We start from the raw sequence: 19277 nt of genomic DNA on the forward strand, positions 1-19277 counted from the left end.
GATGTTTGCGGATACATTTGTTCAAATGCTAATATTTTTGGGTGAGACGCAGGGGGGAATTGTGTAAAACACGGAGGTGGCATAAAGCAGCAGATCTCCAGCTGCGTCTTACAATACTAGCACCTTTCACTGTTTCTCTGTCAAGGTTAGCCAGGGGAGATAATACAAAGATGTGTGAGTGTGTGGGGGAGGGGAGGTGGTGGTGGGGGGTGTGAGTCATCTGGATGAGTCATGTGCAGTGTGTGTGGACAGCTCAGGGAGGGATGGATAGGGAGAGGAAGGCTGGGGTGTGGAGGCCAGAGTGGAATAACTAAAGCATCACGGTTCTCCATGCGACTACATCGAAGTGCAGGCTAGACTGAACAGGTGTCTTATTGTCTGACGCTTTTTCATCAGGATCAATGTGCATACTGAATTTGTAAAACTGGCTGCTACTGTAGGCTCCTTCTGAAACCTTTTAATGCGCTCCTGAGAGACAGAATGATGAATACCCTTAAATATCATTCGTAGTAGCCCCAGATTGTAGTATTTATGGACAGCCAGCAGGGGGCCCCTAAATATGCAGATTCAAACCAACATTTCACATACAGCAGAGGAACTGAAAAACTATGAAAAAGTTTCCCAAAGAAGGCAGGCATTTAAAAAAAAAAAAAAAAAAGAGTGCCTGGAAAATTTCATAGCAGCATTTCACTAAGACCCATTATACAGTGTTTCAAAATTACATTCAGAGTTCAATTCTCACTTTCCATATAATTGTTACCTACAATATGCTATGCCACCCTTTTACTTGATATTCTACAGACAACTTACATAATAATATTAACAGAGAGATGGTTAATTAAAAATGAATGATTCTAATGTATGAAAGTAAGGCAACGGTGCTCCAGAAATAGTGGATATTTATAAATGTGCTACCGAGCTAGAAACTCTGGTTGAAGAATCGTGATCAGCTGAGTCAGACTGAGGATTTTGGCCAGATTTATGAGCTATACCCTTGTTGAGTCAGTGGAAGACTCCAGGTCTATACTTCATTCAAGCTTCCATCTGCCTTGAAATACTCAGTGATGAACATACTGTATCGATGCACAACGCAGCATCAACTTAACATGCCGCACCTGAATCTCAGGCATCATTATACCCAGGTTGGTAGGATGGCACATATGAATGAACCACAAAGATATCTGCCTCTCTTCTAAAGTGCGCACACCTGTACCGGTGAAGGAACAATCACGTCTGGTGGAATCAAACTGCCTACGGGTGATCCTGTTTAATTAATTCTAACCCACTAACACTGACTTTCCAGGAGGGAGGGGGGCGAGGGAGAGCTGAGGAGGAGCAGGGGGGGGGGGGGGTGATGAAAAATTCATGAGCAGTGGTGATGTTAGAATGAAGATAGGGGTTTTATGCCAAGTGAAAAGGATCCTGTAACCAAATGAGCCCCAAAATAAATATGCATCACAACACATCTATCATAATTCTGAGAAATAAGTATTTGAAGCAGTACATACTGGAGAACACTGCCATTACTTAGCTTTACTGTTGCCCTAAGCAAGGGGTAATTCTTTATTTTCACAATCTACTGTTGCACTACTGACATCACTCCAGGCCTTCAGTTCTAACAAGCTGCAGATTGGAAACCAGACTGAATCATTGTCAGTGTTCCACCTCAATGCATGTAAAACTATGCAGCTGTGGTAAAATGAGGGACAGGGAGGAGGACAGAAGGAGAGACAGTGACTGAGTGGAAAGGGAAAAGGAAGGGGAAAAAAAGCATGGGGGGAACAGGAAGAGGAAGAGTGGTAAAGCTGAATACTGATTACTGTGTAAGGTAATGCTGTGCCTTATAGGGTCGTTTCCAATTTTTCAATCTGCAAAATGATGCTCATGTAACCAGCACAGAGACAAATGACCACATACACACTGAATTGAAAGAGATGATGAAATGAATACAGAGGGAATAATAGCAAGAGAATTAGGAGACAGTAATTGTAGGGATGTTCATTTGCACTTGCAGAAATGACACAAGGGATCAGACTGTGTACAGAGACATTCCCTGGACATCAAAGTGGTGTCCCCACTGTTCCTCTCTCCTGCTCTTTCACAAGCTATCTGTCTTTCTTTTAGAGTCTTTTTCTCTCTCTGACACATGCAACTGCTGCGTTACAGAGCAATTTTTTTTTCTTGGGAAGAAGTTAAAGCGGGAAGGTTGAGGTGGGGGAGCTCGAGATGATACTCCTGTACAACATAAGAGGGAATCTGAAGCGAGGAGTTGTGAAATACAGCCTTAGGGTGAAAATGCGGGGTGTGGAGGGCATAAGAACTTGAAGTGCAGTGAGATTTTCACTCCCAGTGACGTATTATTTTTTCATTCTTAATTCATGATACCTCTGTGAGAACATTGATGGCTGGTTCTGGCATTTGTGTTAGTAAGAGTACTGACCAGCACTACCTTTGATGCTCTATGACTTATTAATGTTTAGCTCATTAGTTTGTATAACTCAGCACATCCTTTGGTCTTTCTTGCAGAGATGACTTTCCTTCTGATTTTCCTCTGGACCTTTAGAGTATGTAGGTAGGTGTAGGTAAAGGGATGGCTTATAGACACATAACACTAAATTATTAATCAATTTGAAAGATTAGTGGATTCTTCAATTCGATTCATAAAATGAGGAGGAAATTGTTTTGGTAAACCACTTACCATAATGTTATGGCGATACATCAATTCTTTAACATGTTGAAAGTAGAAATTCTGTTCACAAAGAGACAAATTAGTGGGCAAATATGTGAGTATCTGTGCCTGACCTGATTAATGGAAATGGATATTAAATGTGATCGCATGAAACTGCATCTTTATCAATGTCAATGCAAAATAAAATGTTATTTCTAAGAGCCATGTATTTAGTGAGTCAAATACCCCTGCCCTAAAGTCAAGGTCAAAATCCCCAGTCAGACATACACTACCAGTCAAAAGTTGAGACGTATTTTTATTCGTTTTTTTTTGTTGTTTTTTTTAAATTGTCTTCAGTATTGTATATCAGTTTTGAAGACATTGATATAGAATTGTGTAGTAAGCAAAAATGTAAAATACCCAATCTATATTTTTGATTGTACAAATTAGAACCTGTTGCTTTGACAACAGCTTAGCACACTTTTGGCATTCTGTCAGTCAGCCTCATGATGTAGTCCCTCTATTGCCCAACTCACCCCAAACCATCTCAGTTGGATTTAGATTGAGTGATTGAGGAGGCCAGGTCATCTGATGCAGCACTCCATCACTCTCATTGTTGGACAAATAACTCTTAGGTAACCTAGAGATGTGTTTGGGGTTATTGTCTTGTTGGAAAACAAATGATGGCTCTACTCAGTGCAAACCAGATGGGATGGCATATCAGTGCTAAAACGTTGTGGTAGCATGTGCCCTCAATTTTGAATAAGTCACCAACAGTGTCATCAGCAAAGCACCCCCACACCGTCACACATCCTCCTACATGCCACTAGTAGGAACCACACATTCAGGAACCGTCCATTCACCCTCTCTACATCTAACAAAGACACAGCGGTTAAAACCAAAAATCCCAAGTTTGGACTCATCAGACCAACGGGCAGTTTTAATACTCTTCTAATGTCCATTTCTTATGATACCTCACATAAACATAAATCCTTATGTTTCTTGACCCAAGCAAGTCTCTTCTGCTTATTGCTCTACTGAAGTACTGGCTTCTTTGCCACAATTCGACCATGAAGGCCTGACTCAAGCAGTCTCCTCTGAACAGTGGATGTTGAAATATGTCTTCCACTTGAACTCCTAGGAGCATTTTTGTGAGCTGTAATCTGAGGTGCTGTAAATCAGCCGTTTCTGGTCATTCTAATAAACTCCTCTGAAGCAGAGGCAGCTCTGTCTTCCTTTCCTGGGACGGTCCTCATGAGAGCCAGTTTCATCATTAGCGTTTGATGCACTTGATGATACGTTCAAAGTTCTTGAGATTTTTCGGACTGACTGACTTTCATTTCTTAAAGTAATGATGGGCTTTCGTTTCTCTTAACAGTTTCTTATCATAATATGGATATGTACTGCAGTTGTAGTAGCACCAGTAGGGCAACTGGCTCCGTACCCACTCTTCTAAAGGACATATAAGGCAAGAAATGTCACAAATTTACTCTGGACAAAACACACCTATCAAGTGAAAGTCATCTAAGCTAAATGCAGCTACTTTGGACAAACTAAAATATAAAACATATTCTGTTGTTTAACACTATTTTTGCTTATATAACATAAATCCCCAACTTGTTTTTTCATAGTTTTGATGTTTTCAGTATTAATGTGCAATGTTGACAATAATAACAACAATAAAGAAAAAGCCACTAAGGCTTTGACTGGTGGTGTGAAGGTGGCCGAATGGTTCAGGAACGAGCAGTGCAGCCTATAAAAACTAACAGGATGCCTGTAATTAGCTCACTACAACACAGATAACAAGACAACGTTAGCTTAGCCAAGTTCTCCAAACTTCGCTTTGGTTTCAGTGCAACTGTTTTCAGTACAACTAGCTACAGCTAGCAAACGTCAGGATGCTAACGTTAGTGTTGTTTGTATAACCCGCTGTTCCCACAACACTCACCTGTAACTTGCTCCAAGTATTTCCTCTGTGACTGCATGGTATTAGTCCGTATAGTCCGCAACAACGCTGGCTTCTTTAATCCTCTTTTTTTACACATAACGTTACCTCCGTATTTTTGTTTTTTTTCGTAAATCCCTCCAGTACTCCGGTGTAACGGATTTCCGTCCTCCATACATCCCGTAGGGACATGTCTACGGAAGAGGATTAGGGCCACTGAAAAGTTTACAAAAAAAAAAAAAAAAAAAAAAAAAAGCTCGTGGTATAAGATTAAAGTGTAATTCTGAGAATGAACTTCCATGTGCATACATGTGAACTGGATTAAAACTATGTTATACATGGGCACTAGTGCTAGTAAATGGATTTGGGAAATAGAAAACTGTGACACAGGTGCCATCGACAATAATGTAAGAGGAGCATAGTTGGTTAGTACAGTCAAGCATTAATATTCAGGTATATTTGATGTGATTTCTGACTTTATTCTCAGGATTCTGAGCTTTTTTTAAAATTATTTTTTCAGTGGCCCTAATCCTCTTCCGTACATGCCCCCTGGTCCCCCACAGAAATTACACACATGCACCAGGTTTCCTTGTAAAAAATTCTGTTAATATTATGCAGTCTGGTAGCCATACAAATTTTGCATGCAGGTTCAATTTGGTACTGAGAATTTCCAGAGTTGAAATATCAGAATTGCAGCAGCATGGCGGTACGATGGTCAGTCCTGTCATCTAGCAGCAAGAAGCTTCTGGGCCTGAACCTGCCACCCAGCTGGATCCTGTGGTTCACTAAGCTCTCTCTGTGTACAAGAATTGAATAAAGTTTTTAAGAAAGGAAGAGAGTAAGTTTAAAATAATGAAATGAAATAAAAAATTAAAAAGCTACAAAAAGAATTATATTTTGATATATACAATGTGAGTGACATTGGAGTATGAGTGGAAGGATTGAACTATAAAGGTACAGATGTGCATACAGTGGGTACAGAAAGTATTCAGACCCCTTTAAATTTTTCACTCTTTGTGTCATTGCAGCCATTGGCCAAAATCAAAAAAGTTCATTTTATTTCTCATTAATGTACACTCAGCACCCCATCTTGACAGAAAAAAACAGAAATGTAGAATTTTTTGCAAATTTATTAAAAAAGAAAAACTGAAATATCACATGGTCATAAGTATTCAGACCCTTTGCAGTGACACTCATATTTAACTCGCATGCTGTCCATTTCTTCTGATCCTCCTTGAGATGGTTCTGCTCCTTCACTGGAGTCCAGCTGTGTTTAATTAAACTGATTGGACTTGATTAGGAAGGGCACACACCTGTCCATATAAGACCTTACAGCTCACAGTGCATGTCAGAGCAAATGAGAATCATGAGGTTGAAGGAACTGCCCAAGGAGCTCAGAGACAGAATTGTGGCAAGGCACAGATCTGGCCAAGGTTACAAAGGAATTTCTGCAGCACTCAAGGTTCCTAAGAGCACAGTGGCCTCCATAATCCTCAAATGGAAAAAGTTTCGGACGACCAGAACTCTTCCTAGACCTGGCCGTCCAGCCAAACTGAGCAATCGTGGGAGAAGAGCCTTGGTGAGAGAGGTAAAGAAGAACCCAAAGATCACTGTGGCTGAGCTCCAGAGATGCAGTAGGGAGATGGGAGAAAGTTCCACAAAGTCAACTATCACTGCAGCCCTCCACCAGTCGGGGCTTTATGGCAGAGTGGCCTGACGGAAGCCTCTCCTCAGTGCAAGACACATGAAAGCCCGCATAGAGTTTGCCAAAAGACACATGAAGGACTCCCAGACTATGAGAAATAAGATTCTCTGGTCTCATGAGACCAAGATTGAACTTTTTGGCATTAATTCTAAGCGGTATGTGTGGAGAAAACCAGGCACTGCTCATCCCCTGCCCGATACAATCCCTGCAGTGAAACATGGTGGTCGGAGCATCATGTTGTGGGGGTGTTTTTCAGCTGCAGGGACAGGACGACTGGTTGCAATTGAAGGAAAGATGAATGTGGCCAAGTACAGAGATATCCTGGAAGAAAACCTCTTCCAGAGTGCTCAGGACCTCAGACTGAGCCGAAGGTTCACCTTCCAACAGGACAATGACCCTAAGCACACAGCTAAAATAACAAAGGAGTGGCTTCGGAACAACTCTGTGACAGTTCTTGACTGGCCCAGCCAGAGCCCTGACCTAAACCCAATTGAGCATCTCTGGAGAGACCTGAAAATGGCTGTCCACTAACGTTCACCATCCAACCTGACAGAACTGGAGAGGATCTGCAAGGAAGAATGGCAGAGGATCCCCAAATCCAGGTGTGAAAAACTTGTTGCATCATTCCCAAAAAGACTCATGGCTGTACTAGCTCAAAAGGGTGCTTCTACTCAATACTGAGCACAGGGTCTGAATACTTATGACCATGTGATATTTCAGTTTTTCTTTTTTAATAAATTTGCAAAAATTTCTACATTTCTGTTTTTTTCTGTCAAGATGGGGTGCTGAGTGTACATTGAGAAATAAAATGAAGTTTTTTGATTTTGGCAAATGGCTGCAATGACACAGAGTGAAAAATTTAAAGGAGTCTGAATACTTTCCGTACCCACTGTATATGCCTACAGTGCTTATGGTACAGTGGTTACCTCTGCCACTCTATGACATTAGAGTTTGTGAGAGTGACAGCCTGGGGTTAAAAAACATTCTCTGTGCTGGGTGGTTTTGGAGTACAGAGCTCTGTAGCACCTACCAGAGGGGAGGAGTCTGAACAGTTTGTGTCCAAGGTGTGACGGTTCTGCAGAGATGGTCCTTCCCCATTTCCTGACCATGGACTAGTACAGGTCTTAGATGGAGGGAAGACTGGCCCGATGATCATCTCCGCAGACCAGATTTTCTGTTGCAGTCTATTCCTGTCTAGTTTGGTGGAGCCAAACCAAACAGTGATGGAAGTGCAGAGGACAGACTGTATGATGGCAGTGTAGAAGGTGACCAGCAGCTTCTGTGGCAGGTTGTACTTCTTAAGCTGCTGCAGGAAGTAAAGTCTCTGCTGGGCCTTCTCCCAGATGTGGTCTATGTGGGAGGTCCATGTCAAGTCCCGGAAAATTGTGGATCCCAGAAACATGAAGGTTTTCACGGTAGACACTCTGGTGTTTAGGATGGTGAGAGGGGTGGGAGTTGGGGGGCTTTTCCTAAAGTCCACTATCATCTCCACAATCTTGACTTGGTTCAGCTCCAGGTGGTTCTGACTGCACCAGTGAACCATCTGTTCCACTTCCCACCTATATGTAGACTCATCACTGTCCTGGATCAGACCAGTGACTGGGGGGCTGGGATGATGATGGTGCTTTTGATGCAGGAGGGCACCTCACGCTGCTGTAGAGATCAGTTTAAGATCTGTGTGAAGATGGGTGCCAGCTCGTCATCACAGACTCTAAGGCAGGAGGGTGACACGCCATCAGGGCCTGGAGCCTTCCTGATATTTTGTCTCTGAAAGAGGTGTGTCAGTCCTGTGGCAGACTGGTGATCCGTCCAAGGTGAACCTCGCATCTCATCCAGTGTCAGCTGGGATCAGCTCCAGCTCCAAGTAGCTGATAAATGGATGGAAAAAGTCTACAAATTTAACTGCTTGTAGTAAACACATTTAATTAAATCAGAAAAAAATAACAGAGACACCACAGAGTATAACATAGAAGAACCAGGGCAACTACTATATAGTGTTTGCAGAGTTAGTAATGTTCAATTTCAGACTATATCTGTTAGACACTGATTCATCCCTTTTGCTCATTTTGGAATCAGTCTGCTGTGGTACAGTATTTTTTTCTTAAATGTATGGCATGGCTGTTATTTCGTCTATTCTGACCACCAAATCCATTTAACTTAGGTGAATAAACATACACACTGTTAATTAACATGATTATCTGCAGCCGTCAGCACTCAATATGATCTACTCATAGACTTACTGTACACTAATGACCGGTGCTTGTCTGTCAATCTGATATTTCTCCCTGTCGGTTCATCAGCCCAAGCTCTGTAACCCTTATCTACACTGTAGACATAACCTCCTTGTCACTCTCCTCCTATGAGAAGTAGAAATGTATGCGAGAGAAGCAGAAAAAAAGAAAAGGCAAAAATAGAAACATACTGAGAATGCATTATCAGGGATTATTACATAAGCATATACTGTTCAGACTTTTTTTCTCATTTACAAGTTATTTCAGTGTGATGGATACATACCTTGTAGGTTCCATCGACTCCGACTCACCTCATGCATACATCAACAGTATTTTAGGATCATTCTATGTTTAAATCACTGCCCTGTAAAATTAGCACATTTTAATGATAATGTGAAACGATTCAAACTTTATTTTGACTTATGTTAAATTATTTGAATGATTTAAACCTGATAGGCTCCAACAGATCCCCATGACCCTATATAGGAATAAGCAGGTATAGATAATGGAAGAATGGACTTAAACCTGTGGCTGATCTATAGTGTAATGGATTCTTGTGACCCCTTTTTACAGGTTATGACCATTGTGAGAATGATCTTCCTCTTCAGATTGTTTAAAATAGGCACCTGAGTAGCAGGAAATATTCAGTATTTTAGAAAAGACAAAAAAGCAAAACCAGAAAATTTTGTTTTTTTTAATTTTAGCTTTTTTAAAAAAAAGGTTAAACTGCAACAGGCCAAATAAAGGGTTAAATCACATCCAGAAAATTCATTTTCTATGTGGAAATACAGAAATCATCTGAAAATATTGTCAGCAGTGAAGGAAGTATTTTGTTTGAGGTGGCAAATATGACTGACTAGGTTGGAGAAGGAAAATAGAGGTGAAATACAGAAGCAGAGTAAGAAAAGCAGTGAGACCTGAATGGCTCCCTCAAAGTTTTGGTTTATGCGTTTCTATTTGCTGAATCATTATCCAAAATTGATGGCTTCTGGCAGCCTTGAGACTCTGCACTTGCACGTGAAACTGAAACTTAAATTCAGCAAATTTAGGCTATGTAGACAGACATTCCTCAAAGTGGACAGTTTAAATATATGTGTGACTGATTACATTTAATAGAGCAGTGACATGGCAAATGGGTGTGGAATAGAGCAGGGAATTATTAATGTCATAAGACTTGTCCTTTTCCTGCTATGACAAGTCAGAAGGTCTGCTGTCAGAAAGGTGTAGTGAGGACAAAGTTCAAAGTACCAAGAAATGTTTCAACAATTCATACTAAAAATGGTTCATAAAACTCCCCAAAAGGTCTACCTGTGTGCTTCTTCAAACTAACAAGAACTGACCAAACAATTTAAAAAAAGAAAAGAAGAAGAAAAAATGTAAAAAAAAAAAATCAGCAAATGGGGTTCCTTTCTCCACCCTGTGTGCAGCTTCTTTTCTCCATCCTGTATACACCATCACCAAAAGGGGCGTTTATCAAACGTCATGAGAAAAAGGTTTTGAGCGATGTTGATCTGATCAACTGTCTACCTAAAGGCAAAATGGATGAACTTTAGTTGTGATATTTGCTCTCCACTGCTTCTCACATAAGTCAGAATATTAAGAGACCACTGCACCATTTTTACCCATGAAGATGAGCTTACTTGATTCTGGCCCTAAAGCCGTTTCCAAAGTCTGAAACAGAAACCATGATGAAGACTTCATCATGAAGTTATCAGACCTAAGCAGGATAGTGTAACAAACTGGGGTGTGACTCATTGTTGGAACTAAAAGTAAAGTTGTCGCCATCTCTTCTGCTTCGATTTTGTTTTTCACATCCCCCAGACCTTCTAAATGTGCAGCACTAAATTAGCTAACCCTTTAAAAGCAAACTAGAGCAGGCACGGTGGAGTCCCAGTGCTCCATGGTGCCTCACGGAGATGATCCAGGAAATGACAAGGATCTGTCGAGGTGAAGAGGAGGGCATGTATTACATACAGTAACCTTGTTCAAAAAAGAAAGTGAGTTATTGATCAGCTCCTTGGCGCAGTCTTATACACACAAGTCAGGTAGACAAATAGTTTAATAAACCCACAGGAAGGTCTGGGTGACTAATTTGTCAGTTAACTTTTTTTTTCTGCTTCCCCCTATGAGACTCCTTGCTTATGCCTCACTATGGCACACAGGCCTTACACCTCTAAAGCAATTTCCTGGGGGGGGGGGGCACAATTAATCAGCTGTCTGATAATGACAAATACAAGGAGGACTAGTGGGTAGCGTTTCTGTACCCAGCAAAATGTCACCCCTGCATACTCTCCTCTCCCCCATCACTCCCCTCCCCCTTTCTTATCCCCCTCACGGAACCCTGAGCGTCGTCCTGTTGACTAAATTTCCTCGATGACGTAAGAGTCCACGTACATCGTCTATGTAGGTGATGCTTCTGAATGAATGAGTGTCCCCTCCCATCTCCATTGCTAGTACTACGGGATGTCTATAAGAGCAGATCACCGGGACAGCCCGCTGAATTTCATGAGATACCGAGGTGGAGGAGGGAGATACGAGACTGACACTTCCAGTCCAAATTCGAGCTACTTTTACCGACATTTACGCACCGGTGCTGACGATGAGGTTAGAGAGATTATGAATACAATAGTTACACAAATTTTCCTCTTTCAAGTTAGAATTTAACGATCTACAAAAGGGTAAGACGGTGCTTTTTTTTTTTTTTAAATATATAGTTTGATGAAGTCAGAAACTGAAGAAATCTCAGCTGGACCGGTGAAGACCAAGAGGTAAGTTACGTTTGCCATCGTGTCAGTATTTGTCATCTCGATATTTTCAATGATTACAAGAGCTGTCTTACTCCACGTGTAGCAAGATATTTCAGCAACGACGAGTTTGTTAAATCAGTGTAACCTCAATCTTTTCCTGTCGTGGATTTTTTTTCCCTCTGCGTGCCGTTTCGTGAAGCTACGGTAGATTACAGAGGCTGGAAGTTACTGCAGTGTGAGTCACTTTGGCGCACATGGGCAGTGACAACTGTGAAAAAAGGAGAGAATGTCTTGTAGGGAGTTGACTACGCTGACTGCATGTTAACCAGACTACATCCCCATAGTATAATCGAATCACGACATGGCCCTGATTTCGGGTTTTCAAGGGTAGACGGTCAAGTCTATGTGGGACACGTCCTGACAGGCTGTTTCTTGGACTTATGGAAAGGGCTGCTGTGCGTCATACAGCCAGGGTGGTATGGGACAATATAGAAGCTACTCGTGTGATGTTTGTTAAGATTAGGATGAACCAAACTGCGAAATGAGTTGCATCAACCTTAAAAGTATTAGCCCATCGGTTCAGTGCTGCATGTTCTACCCCCGTGATGACTTACTTTGAGTAGTGAAAGTGGCTCAGTATTCAGGCGGAGATTCTCTTTTTTCTTTCCTTCATGTTGAAATGACATCGTGACGCGTTCTTGAGATGAAGTCAATTTTGCGTCATTCCTGCGTACATGCAGACGACTCCCAGTCACCCATCAGAGGGTTTTTAAAGACACAGAGCGAGGCGCGTGTTAATCTACGGGCTGCATTGCGATGTGGAGAGACGAGGGTGGCGGGAAGGCCTGGGGGTCTGAGCAGAAAGTCTAAGGTAACTCCTGGGAGGGGAGGAAGAAGGGGGGCGGGGGTTATGACCAGAATTACAATGAGCATGGTTCGACAACCTCTCCTACTGTTTTCAGCCTTGATGTCCGGCTGCGCAGGGCATCACTGGACACACCACGAGCCATAAAAACGATCAGCAACATCTGAAGATGTTTCAAAGAGCCGATTTTTTTTTTTTTTTTTAAACCACCCGCGGCTCTATGAGGCTGCGTGGGGCTGTCCGTGGTTCTGAAAACAGTCAGTAGGCTAAACTGCATGGGGCCGAATTATAACAACGTTTTGATAAACCATAAAGCAGCAGATCTCTGATAGATAGATACTAAAAACTAGACTAGATTCATTTCTGTCCATACAGTCTGTGAACCATCCGAAATTCCTTCATACAGGAAAATATAGATATTTTAAAACGTTATCGTTTCACAGCATGGCCTAGCAGATATTTTATTGTATCCCTCTTTTTACTCTCTGATGGTCTCGATAATTTACCAGCAGACACGTTTTAAACTCTCTGACCTCTGTCTGAGGTTGCAGGGCTCTTCCAAATACAGAGGCGCTTTTCTAAAGATAATTACGGCTCACGCAGCAGCAGAAACTCGGCCAGCACTGTTTATCGGTCAGACTATTCAGAACCATGGACAGTGACAGAGACCACAGTATAGTCCCTCACACAACAAAACTAAGCTACTTTGCTGAATTACAAAAGATGGGTGTGTTTTTCTTGTGGCTACAATTAGAATAACAGTTATGAATGTATGAATGTTTAGATCTAAAGCCAGTAACTGGAAGTGACCCCACCGGAGAGAGACACCCGGACAAATAAATATGACACATTAGTGGTAACTTATGTACTTGCTTACTTAAAATCCTATTTCCTTTGCCTTTCCTAACCCTTACATAGACCTTCAGAGTAAAAAAACAAACAAACTGCTCACATGAAAATACACAAATCATCATCATCATCAACCACTTTAACCAGCTTCAACAACCCAAACAGCCAGTATATAAACATCAGATAAGAACTTGTGAGTACTCAAATTTCCTGGCTGATGACGTCAGTCCTAGAGTTGCGGAGTTGAGCTTGCATAAGCCACCAGTCCACCCTGTGCTCCCTTTTGACCATATCCTGTGGCTGACTCACATATAATCAACATGGAAATCAATACTACAAACACACCAAGTGGGGGCTATGTAACCACCAGCCTGGCCACACATAACCTAAGGCCTCAGGCTGTGAGTACTGTGTCAGTATGAATTGATTTAGCTAAGAGCTGAGTAGTATATCCCAGAGCTATATATGCCAGGTAAATGTAAACAGTGCTAAAGAGGTCTTTTTACACGGTGCTTCACACCTTGATTTGTTTATGTAATGTAATTGTAGATGACATGTCATTGTTAAACAAAGGGCAACATCATGATGACTCCACCACCTTTCCCTCTGCATTTTGCTACCAGCTATTATGCTTTCTGACTCTCTGCAGTCTAATTTGATTTTATGCTACTGCTCTGCTCTATCAGTCAGTGCATCAATACCTTGGCTCTAGACTGCTTACTGCTAAAACTCCTCCAAAGTACAGTAACAGTCTACAGTCATGGCTACTGACGTCTGGCAAAGCTCTGCTCTTTGTGAAAAAAAAAAATCACCTTTGGGACTGTAACAGTTAGTATGAGTGGGAAGATGCTGCTGTACTGTATGAAGTTCCCTTTTGAGCCCAGCAGTACTGAAGGCTGCATCACCAACATCATCAACCACCACTGAGGACGTCACTGGTCACCACAGCCAATCATATTTCTCCCACTGTCTCCATGGTGACCGTGGCATTAGATTGTTACTGTAGCAACAGCACCACTGGTAACAGTCTACAGCCATGGTCGCTAGGGGGCAAAACACACATCTGATCCTGACTGGTGCAATAGGATAAACTGTTGAAAAAAAAAAAAAAAAAAGCACACAACATGTAAAACCCATTGTGACAATAATGATTACATTGTAGTATTAATCAAAGGATTTAACTGTTTTGTTTATCTATCTATGTATCTATCTGTCTGAATATGTATTCATGTATCCATCTATCTATCTATAATTTATGTTTAGGTAGATAAACATTTTGACTGACTTCTGTGAACCTGCGCATACTGACGCACACAGCAGCAGAAATCCTTACATACCAGACATGTTATTCAGAGGACAAATGATCTGAACATTTACGTAGCTGCTGTACAAGAAACATTTCAGTATAACCTTATCCTAGAGGAGGGAGGCTCGTTAGCATGTAGATGAAAGCACTGGTTTTGACAGATTTTTCAAACCTGCAATTTATTTGTCCACTCCTGGGAGGGAAAGAGCTCAGGCAACATCCTGAAACTGCATTGAAACTGAAAGTTTATTTTTTTTGTCTAATTAACAGTTTTAGCAGCATAATGGCTACCGTAGCTGTACAAACATTTTTTTATTTTTATTGATTTTTTACAAAATGTTTTAGTTTTAATGTTAATTTTCCATGTCACTGTTATGGTATATGCCTATTTGAATTATACCCATCTGTATGATTTTTCAAATTAATAAATTGACTTTTTACTTTGTTATATATATTTGTCAATAATAATGATTTGAGTTGCTTTTTAACAATATAATAAAAATCAGAGTCTGTCAATGAGCAGTGACGTTTTTCATAAACTTCAGCACCCCCTGGCCAGTGTGGGTGTACCAGTTTAAGAGTTAAATAAAACAATCAGACATCAGACATATGCCTCATCCTGAATGGGTAGTTGCCATAGACAAGACAAACCAGTGGCTGAGGATCCTTCCAAGCATGTATGGTCTGTGTCTCTGCATTGTAAAACTTCACATCAGCACATAAACAGTTACTGTTTACAGGCCAAAACTTAAATCGCTGGTTATAATCAACATAATTTTTATATCCACAATTGGCTTTTTTATTAAAATACTTGTTTCTTACTTTTCACAGTTTTTAACACAGTTTAATTAGAAGAGATAAATGAAGTCATTAGAAATAAAATGACACCCTGGAATAATTTAATATGTGCACTGCAGCCTGTGTTGGTGTACAAATGCTAAAAGAAAAAGGTTCATAATGTACTTTTCATGCCAAAAGAATTAGGACATCATGAATTAAACAAATTGAGTAGTATGGGATTTGTTAAATGGAAAGCTACTTGAACAGTTTCTCAGCAAAATGTGGTCCACTTTTTACAAGTTGGTCTGAAGGGAAAATGTTTTATAGCCATTATGTTTCAGAAAATAAGACATATTCTGTAAATATAAAGAGGTCTTAGACTGAATCATATCTAAAGTAAATGGCTGTCGCATCTGAGCCACACTATGTTATTTGTCCCTGAAAATAACATAAATACAGTCCAGTCAGTTCATACTTTTGTGCAAAAAGGGTATTTTCTTTATTTCTCTTTTGTACTTTGTCTTGGTGCATTATGTACACCCTGGACAAACCAAGATATCTCTTAATACTAAGTCCCTTCAGTATCTCACAGTATAATCCTGTTGCCTGCATTAGCACAAACTGGCTGTATCCAGTAATGCTAGGGATTTCCTTTAACAATGTTTATTCAGTTGTTGGTGGGAAACCAAGTTCAACCGAATAAGAGAGAATAGAAGAAAACAAAAGTCACATAAAGTATCACACCAGTCTACCACTGGGAAAATTCATGAGGTATCAAAGTGCCTGCAATGTGTCTGTTAAACCTGTTACAGCACTTTCATATCAAAATCTGAATGAAAAAAAAAACACAGCAAATCCTCAGTGGACAGTCCACTTATGATTAATCAATGACAGACTATCAAGACACTGATGAATATTTCTTATTATCTTTGATGTACCTACTTTTTAAAAACAATTTACCAAGATTATTACAGCAAGAGTAATGACATCAAATGTTTTATTTGGAAGTCAACAAGCTTTGCATTTTGACAAATGTTAATTAAAATTAATAATAATAAAAATTTAAGGAAACATAAGAGATACATCTATCCATGTGTTTTCTATACCACTGAGTCCAATTCAGGGTCACAGTGGGAGCTGGAGCCAATCTTAGGTGACAGCGGGTGAGAGGTGGGGTACACCCTGGACAGATTACCAGTCTATCACAGGCTGACACATAGAGACAAACACTCACATTCACACCTATGGGCAGTTTAGAGTCACCAGTTAGCCAAACACCAAACTGCATGTTTTTAGATTGTGGGAGGAAGCTGGAGTACCTGGAGAAAAGCCACACTGCCACAGGGAGCATCTGCAAAGTCTACAGACAAAGGGTCGAACAGAATTCAAACCCAGAATGTCTTGATTTGAGGTGCAAACCACCACACTACTATTCTGCCCCATAACAAATACAACAGCCATTATTTTATATTACAATATTTAGACTAAAATGTTTTGTTGTATATTTAGATCTCAGGTGTTTATGAAGAAAAATTGACATGTAATGTTTTAGAATTGAGTATATAAATGCTGAATAGTTGACCTAAATACAAACTATGGAACAAATTATAATAGTAAATATGTAAAATGATGAATAATATATGATAAAGTGCAATCATGAAAGCCCATTCCTATATATGTTATATAATCAGTAATGATTAGTTCTCTATTATGCATGAATCTGTATGCTGACTACTGATTAGCTCGGATTATATTGTCACAAAACCAATAACTAATTGTTAATAGAGTAGCAGATTTAAATTTGAAAGCACCTTTAGTTCATGAATGACACAAGACAAAGTGAATGATCAATTCTGTTCAAAGCACACGTCTTAATATTCATCTCTATATGTCATATTATTAGCTAACGGTAAACTGATGTGCAGCATTTTATGGCCAGCTAGGAGTCCAGCACTTTCCAATGACTCATATTTCCTCCCCGCTTTTACCAGTTTCATTTTTAACAGCTGCACTTATTCAGACTTTTTAACAATGAGTCAGTGGCTGCAGCTTCCTACTGGAAATTAGACTGAATCAATCCTATTAAATCTTGTCATTCAGATAGAATAAGCGTGCGTATTCAGATATTTAAGAGCCAGTTATTAGATACTGGTACATTACGACTGTATTTTCAAGTACTGTAACTTCACAATCAATTGCATCATGCTTTTTAGCATAGAGGAACATGTATTTTGCAGTGGACTGAACTGCCTGAACTGTGGAGAAATTCTAATAAATACATTGAGTATGGTTTGATTCTGTTGAAAAAGTCTGATATATCTGATACATCAAAAGCCACAGAGTTAAACTGCAATACTGATTATAGTTTATTTTATAAATTCATTACTGGTGTAGGTTATTTTAAGTTACTACTCAAAAGGCTCCAGCAGATCCCCGTGACACTTAATAGGAATATAGAGGTATAGATGATGGATGGACATAGCTCCATTTTTGTTAAATGCTTAATGCTTAAGATGTGAGAGCATTTTATGCTTAAATTACTGTTTACATCTTTCATTATGTATAATGTTTATTGTGAATTTTGAGATTTTGTTTATTTTTTCTTGCCTGTGCATGTGAATGAGTCTTGTAAGGCCATGTGGACAGGGCACATTTAGGTGTATGACACATAAATAAAAAGATTTTTTCATTCATTCACTAAGGGATTCAAAACTCATATTACATAAAAGTGCTACTCACTAGAAGAAGATCCTGAATTAAAAAAAAAAAAACAGATTTAAGTACTGAAGACTCATTTTCAGCCTGGAGTTTTTTCCGTTTTGAAAACTTTTTGAAAACTCAAATGTTTAATAGCTTTCAAGGGCCCTCATGGTATGAATCATACTGGTATTAAAAGACACAAGAACCTTCAGCTAAAGCAACAAAAGAAAATCTGCAACTCTTCAAGCTCGTAGGTTTTCCATTTAGGCCCTTTTATGCTAGAGTATGGAAGAGCTACAATAATTAATAAGAAAGATGGATGTTCAAAACGAGAGGAAAACACAGACAATTCATGGTGGGACAGAGTGGGTTAAGGAACAAGGTGACTTTGTGACAGCCCTGTGCTGGGGTGGCTCTTGGCCGGATGATCAGGGACAGGCTGACCTCCCACGCAGAATTAGTCATCTCTTTACACCACTTTTTTTTTTTTTTTCCCACTGAAGACGCTTATTCAACCTTCTAGCAACCTTCCTTCACATTGCTGTTTGTCCGCCCAGGCTTCCCACACACACGTACAGAGCGAGCAGCCTCTAGACATCATTTATTGTTTACTTTACCAAAGTAAATTAAAGGAGCCCTTGGTGTTAGTCTAGTTCTACCTTAAATACAACAGACACTAATTTCAAAGCTTGTTTTTTTAGCTTCTCTGTCTTTTTTATACTGTTCACGTACTTAAGTTTTCATTTGCTTTTCTCCTTGTCTTCTGTCTAGCCAGATGTGGCAACAGGACACAATATTGTAGATCAGTGGTGCAAAGACTTGTCAGACATGCCTGTCCAACCCCAGTTCGCTCACAAACACACTACTTCTGGTTTGAAACATGGTGTATCATGTGACATAGCTAACGTATGCTTTCTATAGAGCACGGATCATGGATTTTCAAGCAAAAAAAAAAACATGCAGGAACATCTTGCACATTGACAACATGCAGCTCATCATCCTGGGCCCTTCATCTGAAATTAAAATTGCACATGCACTGTTACATCCCACATCCAATACTATTATCACAGCACACTCAAAGAAACAACATTCCTCTGCATCTGAGCAATGATTTTTCATCTTCATTTTTTAGTCTAAGCAGTTGCTCACCCACCTACAAAGCGTCTTGACAGTTGTAAATACAGGAACGTTAAAACAAAATCAGTTGTTTTTTTGTTGTCATCTCTGTTTAGTTCTAATGTAATCCAGGTTAAGCTGCAGATGGAACAAGTAGAGGAAAAACACAGAGAAATACAGAGAGAGAAGCAGGCACATAAATCCAGGCAATCTGTGCAACCAGTTTGAATCTTATATACATGTCCAGTAATGCCACTCCTTCCCCAGTACAGCCCCAGTCACATGTGGCTGTCTGAAGTTGCACTCTGCCTCAAAGCTAATGAAAACAAATTTTCTATTCATTTTTTGCTGTAGAGCTGTGATTC

This window comes from Mastacembelus armatus, chromosome 13 (genome assembly GCF_900324485.2).
Source record: "Mastacembelus armatus chromosome 13, fMasArm1.2, whole genome shotgun sequence".
Taxonomy (NCBI): Eukaryota; Metazoa; Chordata; class Actinopteri; order Synbranchiformes; family Mastacembelidae; genus Mastacembelus; species Mastacembelus armatus.